This window comes from Mesoplodon mirus, assembly GCF_964341445.2.
Source record: "Mesoplodon mirus genome assembly, chromosome: 15".
NCBI classification, from domain to species: Eukaryota; Metazoa; Chordata; class Mammalia; order Artiodactyla; family Ziphiidae; genus Mesoplodon; species Mesoplodon mirus.
Window position 1 is genome coordinate 8,619,622 of NC_138991.1, and position 15,245 is coordinate 8,634,866.

General features: G+C 39.6%; 1 protein-coding gene across 1 annotated transcript in view; it reads right to left on the minus strand.

Annotated features, from left to right (window-relative positions):
- Positions 1-11,607: 11,607 nt before the first annotated feature.
- The window catches only part of TSHZ2 (teashirt zinc finger homeobox 2), a 454,832-nt gene continuing 451,194 nt past the window's right edge, over positions 11,608-15,245 (minus strand). The window contains exon 3 of the mRNA XM_082600575.1: positions 11,608-11,904. The gene's annotated coding sequence lies outside the window, so the exon portion shown is untranslated. The remainder of the gene's footprint in view (positions 11,905-15,245) is intronic.

Below are 15,245 nucleotides of genomic sequence, written 5' to 3' on the forward strand. Positions count from 1 at the left end.
GTGTCCCCTGCATCGGCAGGCGGACTATCAACCACTACACCACCAGGGAAGCCCTCTTTTCTTTTTTTAAACATCTTTATTGGAGTATAACTGCTTTACAATGGTGTGTTAGTTTTTGCTTTATAACAAAGTGAATCAGCTATATGTATACATATATCCCCATATCTCCTCCCTCTTGCATCTCCCTCCCACCCTCCCTATCCCACTCCTCTAGGTGGACACAAAGCACGGAGCTGATCTCCCTGTGCTATGCGGCTGCTTCCCACTAGCTATCTATTTTACATCTGGTAGTGTATATATGTCCATGCCACTCTCTCACTTTGTCCCAGCTTACCCTTCCCCCTCCCCATGTGATTGGACATTCTTATCAAATACATCTCAGTGCACATCTTCAATTATTTTCCAAGGAAGACTCTTCAGAAGAGTAATTAATCAAAGAGCATGCACATTTTAGAGAAACTGATAAATACTGCTTAATCATTTTCTAGAAAGTTCCTATCCTTTTTTTCTTGCAGCAGCAATGTGTGTAGGTGTCTCTTCCCTGACCCTGCTCCAAAAATGGAAACATTATGTTTTATTTTTGTCAATTTGATAAGAGAAAATGATTTCTCCCTGTTTTAATAAATGTCTCTTTGGTTATTACTGTCACTTGATACTGTCTTAAATCCTCACTAAGCATTTGTATTTCTTTACATACATGCTGTCAGTTCATGAGTTTTGCCAAAATTTTCTTTTTGGATATTTATCTGTTTTTCTTAGAGATATATAAACATTACATCATTAATTATGCTAGTCACCATTAACCATACATTAATGTAATTTTCCCCCAATTTGTGACTTTTCATCATACTTATGGTGGTTTTTTTTGACTCCTGGAATTTTAGTTTCTATGATTTCTTCCATAGTATCTACACCTGGAAATAACTGCCCTGCCTGATATCAGGTAACAATTGACTTACATTTTCCTCTAGTTGTTTTATGTTTTCATTTCTAGATTTAATTCTTTCATTCATCTGAAATATAATTTAATATATAGCATATTTAACTTATTTTTTTTCCTGAAAAATTTACCAGTCATCTGAGCACTATTTTATTGGTTATTAATGTACTTTTTCTCTACAAATTTAAAATTCTACTTTTATAATATGTTAAATTCTTTAAACAATTAACATATTCCTCGACATTATTTTGTTTTACATTAGGTTGTTTGCTTACTCTAGTGCCAGTTCAGTATTTAAAAATAATCTTAACTTTATAGCATATTTTCATACCTAATAGGGACATTCCTTTTATATATATATTATATATATGTACTCTATCATTTTTATTTATTCTTTAATTTTGAAAAGGCAATACATACACTTAGTAAAAAAATTTAATATGACTGTGGTGTCTTTAAATGTTCAATTTGTTGAATACAGATTCAGATTTGCAATGTGCAAGATGGGTAACAAATTGGATACATTTGGGGCTTGTTGATGGACTTCGGTTTGTCCAGACCGACCTTCTTATGTTTGGAGCTGTGTCTTGGCCTCCTCGGGGCTTGTCTCTGTCTGGCTTCGGTACTTGGACTTCTAAATTTCCACCCTGAGTCCACTGGCTTTAGAGCAAACACACTCTCTAGGGCTCTTAGCTCCGCCTTCTGCTGGGGGCAGGGTCTCACGCTCCTGACTTCTTCCTCTCCAAATTCTTCCCTGAGACCACACTCGGTAACTCAGGTGAAGCTCACTGAGGCCCCTGGCTGACCAGAAAGTTAAGATGGCTCACAAGTGTATTCCTAGATCTAGTCCATAGTGGTCATCGATCCCGTGAAATCCTTAAGAAATGCAGTGGGGACTGGATGGAAGAGGGGGCTCTTGGAAGATGCAGGCAGTGGGTGGGCATGGGTGAGGTCGGGAGCCTACCTCTCCCAACCTTTGGGCACGTTGGAAGTGCTGGGGAGTTCAACCTCCCCGACCCCCAACCCAACACCCCTCAGCAGCTGTCCACTAATAACTGAGCAGAGGTGGTATATAAATATCCCAGCTCCCTACTCAGCAGGCAAAATAACTGAAGCATGTTCTGCCCTGTCTCCCAGAGTCCCCAGGGGGATTGGGTCCCATTGCCCACGGTGGTCACTCTTCTTAAAGCCCCTTTATTGGCCTCCTTCCCTCTCCCATTCCCTTCCCCATTCTCTAGACCTGTTTCCACAGGAAATCGATCTAAGACAAATGGAAACCTGAGTGCTGGAGGATCTTGAGCAGGGGTCAGAAAACTATGGTCCATGGGCCAAACCTGGGTTGTTGCTTGTTTTTGTAAATAAAGTTTCATTGGAACACAGTCTTGACCATTTGTTCACTATTGTCTATGGCTGCTTTTCACTACAAAGGCAGAGTGGAGTTGTTGGGTCAGAGACCAGATGGCCCATAAAGCTGAACATATTTACTGTCTGACCTTTCACAGAAGAGGTGTGCCTATCTTTGGTCTCGAGGAGCAAAATGGCATGATCTGATTTACTTTATTAAATTTCACTCCCGCTGCTGTGTAGAGAATGGATTAGAGGTGGGAGCCCTTCAGGACCAGTTAGGAGGTCACCATAGACATCGAGGAAAGATAGAAAGTGAACAGATTTGAGTTGTATTTTGAAGTTAGAAACAACAGAGCTTGATGAATTGTATTGGAGGAAAGGGAGTGATTAAGGGTGTGTTCTCGTGTACTTCTGGTTCTTCTAACGCTCCTTTGAGAAGTTAACTTTACCTTTTTTTTTTTTTGGCCGTGTCACGCGGCTTGTGGGGTCTTAGTTTCCTGACCAGGGATCGAACCTGGGCCCTGGCAGTGAAAGCACGGAGTCCTAACCACTGGACCGCCAGGGAATTCCCAGAAATTAACTTTATCTTCAAAATCACTTCCTTCAGGAATCCTTCCGTGACTTCCCAGGGTGGCTGGGGGCCTCCTCTCATAATGTTCTGTTCTTCCTTTAATCTTGCCTTAGGTCACAGAGATAACACACGCAATGCCCATATTTTTAACACAGTTTGAGTCTAGTCCCTGTTCTCATCACCGTCATCACACTGACTCATCAGTGTAACCCTCAGAGCTCCCCTAGAGTAAGTGCTCAACAAACAGTGACCAAGTGAATGAAGACCAAGAACTCTCTGTTTTGGTCCAAATGGCTTCACTGCCTTCACTGCCTTGGCTTTCCTTACTCATCTTGCTTTCTCTAGCCTGGCCCCTCGTGTCTTATGGCTTAGACATGGGGCCATGGTGACGAAGAGGAGCTAACAGGTGCCACCGTAGCATCATCATTTAATGAGCACAGGTCTCCTGCAGCCATGTGACACGGCAGCCGGGAGCTGGCTGTGCACGGACAGCAAATCATGGCTGATGGGGCATCGGCATCTGCTTGGGGAGCTTGTATGTGAAACATGGTCTCATACTCCCGAGACATTAAAGGAAATGGAGGGGAGTAGATAGGGAAACTGAGTGTTAAGCAGGGCCATTGCTCTGAGGTGGAGGAGGCTGGACCTCTCCATCACGTCTGCCGTCTGCGATGCATCCTTGAATTTGTGAGACAGCCGCCCACTGCCTCTGCTGAAATTCCATTGTAAGTGACTCAGGCACATGCTGACCAGATCTGAGAGCATCATGCAAAGGCGGCCCAGAAACCAAGCAAGGGTGCTGGCATTCGTTAAAAAAAAAAAAAAAAATCTGCTGGAGACGAGCGGGGGAGATGCTAGAAGTGGGTCAGTGGATCTGAGCAACAGAGAGACCCACCAATAATTTCCTTGCTTGGCCTCCCTGGGGGTCAGTGCTGTTCCCCACGCCCTCCTTCCCCTCTCCCTTGCCTCTCTGCTCTCTTGCCATCTTTAAAAAACACACATAGGCAGAAATCAATCCATCAAATGTCATTACAGATTTATTAAGCCTGATGTAGAAAGACATTTAACAGTAACATCTTCAGAAAGCATAAAAAGAGCACTTCTATTCAGTCTTGTGCTTTGAAAATCTAAATATATTTTTATCATATAAATAATTCTTTTCATGTTTTAAGTGCATCTGTGTTTTTTTATTTCTTCTTCTCTCCTTTAATTTTCATTTTTCAATTGGCCAGAGCGGAAGTCGGTGTTGACGGAAATGAAGCCATTTGCAAAGCTAATGGTGTTGAGAGGCCAGTCTATGCTATACTGTATCAGCTGGGTTTCCGAAAGGTGGTTCAATGTCTGCAGCATTAAAATGAGGGACAGCTTCCAGCAAAATCATAATTGAACACACCCAGGTTCTTAATGTCGGCAGTTGGGTTACCTGATGCAAATTATGATAAGGTTTCAGACGGGAACAGCCTATTTCCAATAACTGCTGAGTGAGGGAAAAAAAAGACTTTTTTTTGTCACAAAGGAAAGAATTATCATGTTTAAGAATGTAAATAATACACTTACAGAAACCTTTTTGATGGAAATGAGGGGCTCTGTATAACCTCGATGAGGGTATTATTATTTTTTCATAATAGCTAAAAGAAGTAGTATCTATTATTTAGGGCTTTAATTACAGTTCTCAAAGTGGAATGATTTTTCCTTTAAAAAAATTCTTTAGAGGTAAAAAATAATGGCTTCTATGATATAATTTAAGGGTTTTCTTCACCTCCACCATCAGAATTTATTTATAGTGGTAAAATTGTATTAAAAAAAAAAAACCCTTTCCTTCTAGAGATAATTTCAATGCTGCAGCATCACACACACATACACCTCGAGTGCGCCCAAACAAAGTCATTTTTTATTCAGCCAGGGGCTGCTCCAAATGTTTATTGTGACCTGATTTAAGTTATATGGGATATCAAGACCAGATTATTTAGAATTAGGAGGGATGACAGGAGGATGGCATTGGGGGACAAAAGCAGGAGCACCTTTTCTGAAAATCCCTGTGTTTTTTTTTCAAGCTGGAAAGCTATCATTTCCAGTGGGATTATTTGTCTTTGGGTAGTGACAATGCAGCCAAGCCTTTGGAATTTGCAAGTAGTGGCTGCATTGAACACTAGCATTCAGGATGGTCAGGAGCAAAGGAAAGTGTGGCCAGCCAAGGGAAGAATTTTTCAGATTCAGAGATGTGGGCATGGATGCCTCTCTGTGATGAATCTGTTTGGCCACAGGGTGGTATAATTTTCCTAGCAGAAAAGTTGTTTTTTTTTTTTTTTTCATTGCAAGGACAATTTATACTCATCAAAAACAAGTGAAACATGGTTTTGATTAAAACAGCCTGTTGGCTCAATAATTTCTGTAATTTTAAAAACATCCTTAATGCAGAAGAAGAACATGCCGATGTCAGGAATGGCCTAGGGCCCCATTACAACAGCAACCGAATAAATAAGGAAAAGAATTGCAAGGTCATAAAAACAAAATTAAGCTAATGTTTCAAATTTTGACAATTATGAATTCTTCCTCTAAGAAGACATTAAAAAAATGTTCAGGCACTATTAGATAAAATACAAAGAGGATAATTCTACATGGATGAGTTTGCAGTTTTCCCAAGGGGTAAAGCATGCCTTTAAAGGAAAACCCTGAATTAGGATGTTGGTTCCTCCCTAGATCCAGCAATTGGATAGGACTCATGCAGACAGACAAACTTGGTTCTTATAATTTCTTTGTAAACTTAGATCTAATTCTTTCGTAAGCTATTGAAAGAGAATGATCAGGAAAGAAATTACAAGCATTTTTTTTTTCTATACAAAAGAATCCCCATTGTGGGCCAGTTTGGTAGGAAACAGAAACAAGCAAATATAACAAAATCTGTGTTCATACATGGCGATATAGTTTGTATATACAAATATGTACAGTATAAAAATGTACGGAAGGCTGCCGTTCCCAGCCATCCAAGCTGCATTGTACACAAGGAAAACAGCCTGGATTTTCTTCTTAGTATACAGGCAAACGTAGTATATACAGCATGCAGGTTATAGAAAATTAGTGCGCTTGCATGGAAACATTCTACAGGTATGCTTGCAGTCATTTTTCTTTGAAAATGACTGGTCTGCTTTCCTAATATAAAAATGTGTTTGCCCTTTCTTGCTGGCAAATAAGCACTTTCCTTTGGAGCAAGGATGAATGGAATTCTCCTAACTCACTATGCCTTGCTTCCCCCACTGCCGCTTCTAAAAGAAAAAAACAAAGTCTAGAATTAACACAAAGGAGACAAATATATAACAGAAACATGGTCGATGTCAATTTCTTAAAAACCTACAATTGCTCTGCAGAATAAGAACTGGTTGACCAGTAAGAAGGCTGCATATGATCAACTACTGTCTTGATTTTAAAAGGGTTTGGAAGTTTCTGATTCACGCTGACAGTGCCTGGCTGTTAGGAATCAAAGTCAGAAGGGATTAGAAAGATACCAGCATATCAGAGACCAAAAAGTAGATTGTATCCCGAGATTTTATGACATTTAAGAACCCTGAGCCAAACAAGAATTGTTTTGTACGTCAGCTTTTTTTGACTTGCATTGCATGTTCTAGCATCTGATGTGTTATAAGCCAAAACGTTGTATTGCAAAACTGGAATGTTTCTGTAGCGTTTATCTTCCTGCAGGACAGGAACAGTTTTTATATCTTCTCCACAGATTGGTTGAGCTTTGTGTATTTAAAAAATATACATACACATTTATAATTCCTGAATGTTATCTGGGTCATTTAGAAAGTGAAAACATTATTGTACAAAGTCTTCATATTTGAGATATAATCGTATGATTGTTCAAGTTCTGTAAATAGATGCCTTTGCCTGGGGATGGAGATCCAAACGTAGGTTTCACATTCAAGATAATTCAGTAAACACATTGAAATTTATTTTCTGGAGGGGTTGAAGGGAGTGGTAGGGTTTTTTATTTAAAAAAAATTTTTTTTTTTTAAGTAATGCATTTGTTAGAATTTTTCAACTTCTCCTGGGGGTTCTCACAGAAGAGTTATTATTTGTACTTCCAAAAGCAGTCTTAAGCAAATAAACATTGTACAAAGGGCTGCATTTAATCTGTCTTTTTTCAAGCAGATCGCTTTTTAAAAGGCCTTAATGATAATCATATGGCTATTGGTAAAATCATTTGTATGCTGAGAGGTGTCAGATCAGGGTGCCATTACTTGGAAGAGCCATTTTACTTGGAATATATTTTTCCAACGGAAATGGACAGAGTTCTGTTGCAGAAATAACGTTCCACCTGGTACTAGCATTTTAAAACAGTCCTATTCTAATCCATAAAACATTTCTAGTTTTCCCTGAAGCTTTGGGCTGCCTCGCGCATGAATAATTTTTGGAGAAACACCCACGCCCGTTAGCCCATTGTTCGTAACTATTGGAAGAAGATTAACTAGAGCCTGGAAATTGTATATCTGCGTCTGCCTCTGAATCTGTGACAGGAAACCAAAGGAGATAAGTGGCTCTTACTTTGGATGAAGAGGTAAAATTCCCCTGTAGAAATTCTAAAGATGATTCACAAGTTTCAAAATGTTTAATGCTTCCCTACAATGGAAACATGTCTCTCTGTCTGGGGGGATGGAAATTTGTATCTCTTTCTCCTGCTCAGTCTTTGCCTAAACGTATTTCGTGGATATTTTGAGAAAGTGCCACATATAGGAAAGGAGAAAATGAAATTAGCATTTTAACATCTCACAGGGGAAAAAAATAAACCAAAAGTTCGGTTGTGATTTTTTTTTTTTTTGCCTAATGCATGTTCAAAATAGATACCACTTTTACTGCTCTTTAAAACTACATATGTATATTTGTATGTTTTAAAGCCTTCAATATATTTCCTTATTATTATTATTATTTCAGCATTCATCAGCACTCTTCTATTTTTGTTGCAGAGAATAGAAGATAATGTGAAAATGACATTTTTTTATGCTTTTTTTTTTTTTTTTTTTTTTTTAACAAAAACATTTAACAAGCTTGAAAAATAAAACCCGATGAAAAAGGTTTGCACGCAGTCAAATAACCTGGGAAGTGACAGATGGGAAAGAAACAGAATGCAAGCACCTTTTAAGGCCTTGTAATCTTTGGATTTACTGTGAAAATTTTCAGAAAATCGTAGACTCTTACTGTGGCACTGTCCATAGACCCTGGAAAATAACAGTGAAATTCACATATATACACGGATACACACACACACACACACATATGCACACACTCTCACACACACCTCCTCACTGCTTAGCCAGAATTATATAAATGCTTTCCCCAAATGTCATTTCATTTGTTTGTTTTCTGCATTTCAACTAAATTCAGTGGCTGTGTCTGTGACATTAATTATGAAAGACTCCAACAACTGAGCAGGAACATTTTTGGGGGGTGAGATTTAAGATATCTATTTGTGACCTTAAATTCTGTGGGGACCGTCTGGGCTATCCAATGTATTCTATGATTATAGTCTGCTTTTAGGTCTTGACCTATTTTTAAGCTATTTCCTCTCTGTATACTTTTCAGAAGGCGGATTCCCTATTCTGAAATATTATTATTTTGAAAAACAGGAATAAAATGCAAATAACATGAGGGGAGTTGGACCCTATGTCAGCTCCTCTCCCAGGTGTCTGGTATCAGCTACTTTAGGAGCTGCCATAAACATTGGAGGACCTGAATGTTGTGTGAATTGTTCACCTCATATCCCATAGCATCTAGAACAACGTCATGCATATGGTAGATGCCCGCTAATATTTGTTCCTGGGGGGAAGTCCATCTCCCCTTCCCACAGGCCCACGGCCCCGGTCCGAGTAAATTTCCTGAATAAATTGCATTTCCTCTTCTGCCTTGTGCCCCAGTGCTTTGTTACATGCTGTACATTTGGTGAATTTGCTGAACTACAAAATGGGGCCACATGCATAAATCTTAAGTATTCATATAACAGTTTCTCAGTGGACATTTCGGTTTGCAGCTTGTTGGTGGTCTTAGTTAGAAGGAGGGAAGGGAAAGAAAGGCAATCTCTCACCGTCACTGATACCAAGGGTTGGTAGCAGAATGGAGATCCTTGAGTGAAATTTGCATGATATTTGCATGTCATCTTCCTGTCCATCTAAAGTTTCAATTTATCAGAACTCTGTTTATTCAGAGAGAGGAAGAGAATTGTATGAAAGCAGATAAAAACATTCTCCTGAGTTCATGTTAGTTTTTCCCTCCAGAAAGAAGTTTCTAGAAGCCTCACAGGACTTGCCAAAAGAAGGCAGGCCTGATCTCTAGGAATATACTGAGCGCTGTGTGTATCTCACAGAGGGAGCCCAGATCTTGTTTCCTAAGGAGAACACTGGCAGCTGTCCCTCAGCAGCGACATTTTTGGTTACCAAGCAACGATTCATGAGTCTTACCAAATTTATCAATATTTTTGTCTCTTGCCTCCCACCCCGCCCCTCCATAGAAATTGCGCTAACAAAACCATATAGATTATATGTTGAAGCAGATGATTTATTTTTCCTTTCTTAGAAGGGAAACAATTTCCATGGAGTTGAGAATCGCATTGTTTCCCCCTAGTTGGAGCAAGAGCTCCAGAATCTGCTTTGGGATGGTTTCGACAGAATCTGAATTATGTAACTTTATCTAATAACCCTGGGTTGGAGCAGGCAATTTTTAAGAGCTTCAAGAACCCCAATGCTAATGCATTGATTTTCCTTTAATAGAATTTCGTTGTCGAAGGACAGTGCTCAGTAGAGTCCACCCTTCAATCTGAACCCATCCGAAGACTGTTCCTTTCCAGTTGAGCGCCGTTCATTTCTGGTTGAATAGGTTAAGTAAAGACAGACCTCGCTGTTCTCAATTCACTTTATGATCCTCCCATCATAAAAAATAATATCAGCACCTTGCTTTTCATGTCAGAACTACATTTGAGCTGCTATTCCCTATGCCCATGAGTAAATCCCATAAAAGCCGCCCCGTTGTACTGTTGCTATTTTTCCTTGTGGGTGATTGATTGATGGATGAGTGCTGACACTTCAATGAAGCTATTTCGACTGCCATCTCAATCCGATGATGTGAGGGGTATATTTTCTGTCCATGCCTCATTACTTCAGAATGACATTCCTGGAACTTCATTTACTTTTTCCCTCCTTCCCCGAAGCGCCATATTTTTTCCCGTCTAGGTTATGCATGCCATAAAAAAAGCAATTTGCTATTATATGTGGCATAAGGGCAACACTTTCTCTAGGAGGTAAATAAGAATTTATTTTTTTTAATCCCAATGTTGAATTTAAGGATCATGTCAAAATTCCCAAAACAATTCCAACAGGCAGGCTCCATGAGAAAGGGTGCAGAGGATATATTTGGAAATATTTGACTTCATTTTTCTGGTGTTAAGATTTTTGACAGTGATAAGCTTGGTAATTAAAAAAACAACCAAAAATAACTATTTTGCTTCAGAATCATCTAGTTCCTAGTGTTGTGGCTAGAATAGTTGAAATATTTCACCTATAGCTGAGTAGCAGTTTACAACACAGTCCACACTTATTTGTCCTTTGAGAATGAGGATATTCATTGTTTAAATGCAATGATGGATTTATCTATTATAGGTTGCTTTCAGTTGTATCGAAAATGCTCAACTAGAGTAAACAGATCTACCCCTGCATTTCCAAACTGTGCACTAGGTTTGCAAGGGTTTTAATATTAAAGCATGCTTTAGCTTTTCCAAGTTGACTTAGGACCTGATTTTAATCTGTGTAATACAGTATTCCCGTTAATAATAACGTATAATTAAGATATCCGTTAAAAATCCATAACGTTAATTTAATGGAGAAAATCTAATACAGTTGTATTGGAATTTTTACGTTAAATTAACTTTAACGGGCTTTTAATGGATGTCTTAATTAGATCTCATTATTAACGGGAATATTCCACAAATTAAAATTGGGCCCTCAAAGTTTTAATGAAAAAAGTTGCAGGAACACATTTTAAATGGACACCCTATTTCATGCTTTCTGTTACTTCTACAGCTAAGCTGTGTTTCACAGCCCATAAACAATAGGTCCTGCAGAAAGAAATTACCAGAAAAGGCTGCTGCTGAACTTTCTGCCCTGCAATGATCTCATCTTCTTGCTTTCTGATTCTACATCTCACCAATTTCCTCAATTCTGCCAATTTGCAGGTCTCATGTGACAGCGGTGCATGCTGAAAACTACATATTTTTTAGCCAATGAAGATAATGATGATAATAAAGATGCCCACCACTGCATGGGAAAAAGTCATTGGCAGCAACATGGTTAAGCCTGACTATTTGAACAATTTTCCCAGAAGATGAACATTGTTCAGAGGTTTTCTTGGCTCAAACTCTGGTTTAACTTAATAACTCTTCCACTTTGCAGTGATTAATGGCTCCCAAGTGCAGGGGCAGGACTGGACAATCCAGGTGCAACCGTAATTGTTGCACTGAACAGAAACATTTCCTTTAGACAAATGTTCCCAGAGGGGTTATAAATAGGAAATGGACATTACCATGGAAAGTAAGCTTCCAAGCGTCTACATCTAGTGCAGCCCACTTGGACATTAAACTATGAAGACTTATCCTCCCCCGCACCCACCCCCCGCCCCCCCAGCCCTTTCCTGTCAAGTGTTACAAACTGACAAAATAAGTACATCAGTGTTCTCAGTCATTACTTTTCTTCGGTGGCACTTCGTTTTCTTGTGACAGTGAAACGGGGGCTGTAGAGACGACAGAGCCCCGTTGCAGTTTATTAATGAAAATCTAATGTTGTCCATAAGCAGAGAAGTGGAAATCAATACTTCATTACCAAATTGTTAGTGAGGATGAAGAAGAAATGGCCGGGGTGATTTCTTTTCTTTTCTTTTTCTTTTTCTTTTAATCAGTCTTCTTAGAACAGGGTGTCAGGAGGAGTCAATGACAGGAGCAGGGTGGTGCACCAAGGAAGGGCTCAGTGTGAGGGAACCAGGCTGGAAAGTTGAAACTAAGGCATTTGTCCTGTAATGGGAATCAAAACAACAGAAAAAAATGCATTATTTTTTGAGGAGTAGTTCAGGTGGCTATTTCCCCCAGGGAGTCAAATTGCTCACCTGTTTCATTGGTATTGATATTCTGCATAGGGTCTTAATTAAGTCTAGTCTAGGGTATGATATAATCAGTTGATGGGACATAGAAAGGAAGGGCTAATTTAGGAAAAAATTCTTTAAAATATAATGTATGGGGCTTCCCTGGTGGCGCAGCGGTTAAGAATCTGCCTGCCGATGCAGGGGACACGGGTTCGCCTTGGTCCGGGAAGATCCCACATGCCGCGGAGCAACTAAGTCCGTGCGCCACAACTACTGAGCCTGTGGTCTAGAGCCCGTGAGCCACAACTACTGAAGCCCGCATGCCTAGAGCCCGTGCTCCGCAACAAGAGAAGCCACCGCAATGAGAAGAAGCCCATGCACCGCAACGAAGAGTAGCCCTGCTCGCTGCAACTAGAGAAAGCCCGTGCACAGCAACAGAGACCCAACTCAGCCAAAAATTAAAAAAATAAATTTAAAAAATATATAATGTATGGAAGAGATATTTGAACACCCATATTCATAGCAGCGTTATTAACAATAGCCAAAATGTGGAAGCAACCCAAATGTCCATCTGTGGATGAATGGATAAACAGAATGTGGTACATCCACATCCACTCTCGTACATTCTACAATATGGATGACTCTTGAAGACATTATGCTAAGTGATAATAAGCCAGTCATAAAATGATAAATAACTTACCTTACATGAGGTACCTAGAGTAGTCAAGCTCATAGAAACATAAAGCAGAATCGTGGTTGCCAGGGGCAACCTTTGCAAGATGAAAAAGTCCTGGAGATGGATGGTGGTGATGTTTGCACAACAATGTGAATGGAATGTACTTAATGCCACTAAACTGTACACTTAAAAATGGTTAATGGATATATTATTATAAAAAGGGATGGAACCAAATAAAACATAAACCATAAAAAATGGTTAAGATGGTAAATTTTATGTTATGCATATTTTACCATAATTAAAAGTAAAATATATATATATATATATATATGATTTTACTATTGTGAAGCATTTAAAAAAATTAACCCATGGCCCCACCATCAGGAGAAAGCTCCTATTTACATTCTGTAGTACTACCTTCTAGTATTTTCTTTCCCACCATTTTGTTAGGTTTACATAGTTGTAAGTGCCCACTGTGTAATGTTTTTCTCTGTATTCTTTCACTTGGAAATCCCACTGTAAACAGTGGGATGCATTCTGTCACTTACATTATCAGGGTTTACTAAACCATTCTTGTGATGTTGGACATTTAATTTGCTTCCAATTTTATTCAATAATATACAACACTGTGATGAACATCTATCTATCTTTGTATTTAAAGCCTTTCAGTATGTTGGGATATTTTAATAGGCTTAAATTTCGGAGTCAAAAGATAGCAACATTTTTGTGGTGGGGAAGTGCTTAAAACTACCTAATGGGGTGAATTTTTTTCAGATATGTACTATTTGTTTGTTTGTTTTGTCCATGCTGCGTAGCATGCAGGATCTTAGTTCCCCAAACAGGGATTGAACCCGTGCCCCCTGCAGTGGAAGCACAGAGTCCTAACCACTGGACCGCCAGGGAAGTCCCAGATTTGTGCTATTTGGATTACTGTAGGAATGCATATGATTTCCATCAGTCCAATCTGGGTGGCAGTCCTTGTTTGCACATTATTTAGTGGTAGTGCTCATTTTAATGAGAAAAAACCACTTTGGACCTATATTTAATTTGTCTTTTGGAAAAGGAAGATTTCCAAGTTTCTAGTAGAAGAACATAGACAAGTTGAAAATTGTGTGACATTTGATGTGTGCAGAGAAATTACGTGCAAAATAATCATAACAGACATTATAAAGGATACCTCGGTAAAGTATGACTGCAATACCAGCAACCAGTTATTCTATACCTACCAAACGCCAGGTGCTTTACCTCCATTACCATTAACTCTTCAAACAACTTTGTTTTAAAAATGAGAGAGAGAAAAAGTCTCAAAGAGGTTAGTGACTTGTCCAAAGTCCCACAACTAATAAAAAGCAGTGGATGGCTTTAAATTGAGGCTTTCCCACTCAGAAGCTTCCATGCTCACTCAGGCACCACCGTCAGGGGAAGGCACCATTTCCCTTTGTCACTGAGTTTGTATTTCAGATACGAAGGGCCCCAGCAGTCTTTGCTCTGGCTTGGTTGGAACCTCCTACCCCGCCCCCTGGCAGGTCTGGAAACTTGAAGGAGGATGGTCACGTGATCACTTGATGGAAGAAGAGAAGCAGGTTAAAGAAAAATAAAGTAGAGGCTAGAAATTGCAACAGCATAAGGAGAAGGTGGGGGTGGGGAGAGAGGGAAAGAGAGGAAGGAAAAAGAATGACAAGGCCTGTCTTCCCTAAAGAGTGAATGTGCCTTACACTGTAAGTCAGGACGATGTCCTGGTGGGGGGCAGTTTCACACACAGTCTATTCATGGCCCTCATTTTCTCCTCCTTGCCCTTGATGCGAATGTGATACCAGTTCTAGAGAACCTTATTTCATCTATCACTTGAACCTGCTCCAGGTTTGATCAACACCCAGACTTCTCTGGCTGGGTTTCTCTTAGGTCAAAATTTGTTCTGGGAAGGCGAGCAGGGAGAAAGGAAAAAATAATTTTATTAGAGTCCCCTTTTGGAAATTCACAGTACATATTAGCGTATTAAAGGCTCTGAGAAGGCCTGCAATTAAAACCCAATGCAATCCAACACAATATACCTTTCTTTAACCCAGTGTTTCCCAAATTCATTTGATAACCCTTCTCTTCCCTACAGAACACTCACAGGTTTACTTGAGTGTCATTTTCTGGAAAACACTTTCATGACAGACTCTTGTGCAGAAACAAATGAAGTTGTTTAGTTCCTGAGATCTCAGTCCTGACCTCATTATTGACTTTCTGCAATTCTTCTCCCAGCTTACTTGGCTTTTGGGGGTCTCAGCATGAAAGGATCCTGCTGTCTTGATCACTTGACATTTTTTGCGTGTTTAGTCTATACTACCCTTTCGAGATCCGTGCCTTACCTCACGTCAACTTCACCGTGCTGTAACACAGGAGGTACTAGTGTCTACCCTTTCCAGCCTAGGAAATGGGGATTTAGAGAGGTGAAGCCACTGACCTGCAGCCACCTGGCTGGTAAGAGGAGAAATGGTATCCAGATTCAGGTTCTTCTGGTCTCTTAAGCCCTGCTTCTTATATTGTCTGTGATTGCTTGGTAATGTCTTAAAATGTGAAATGCTAGCATGATTAATAATTTAGAGGCATTT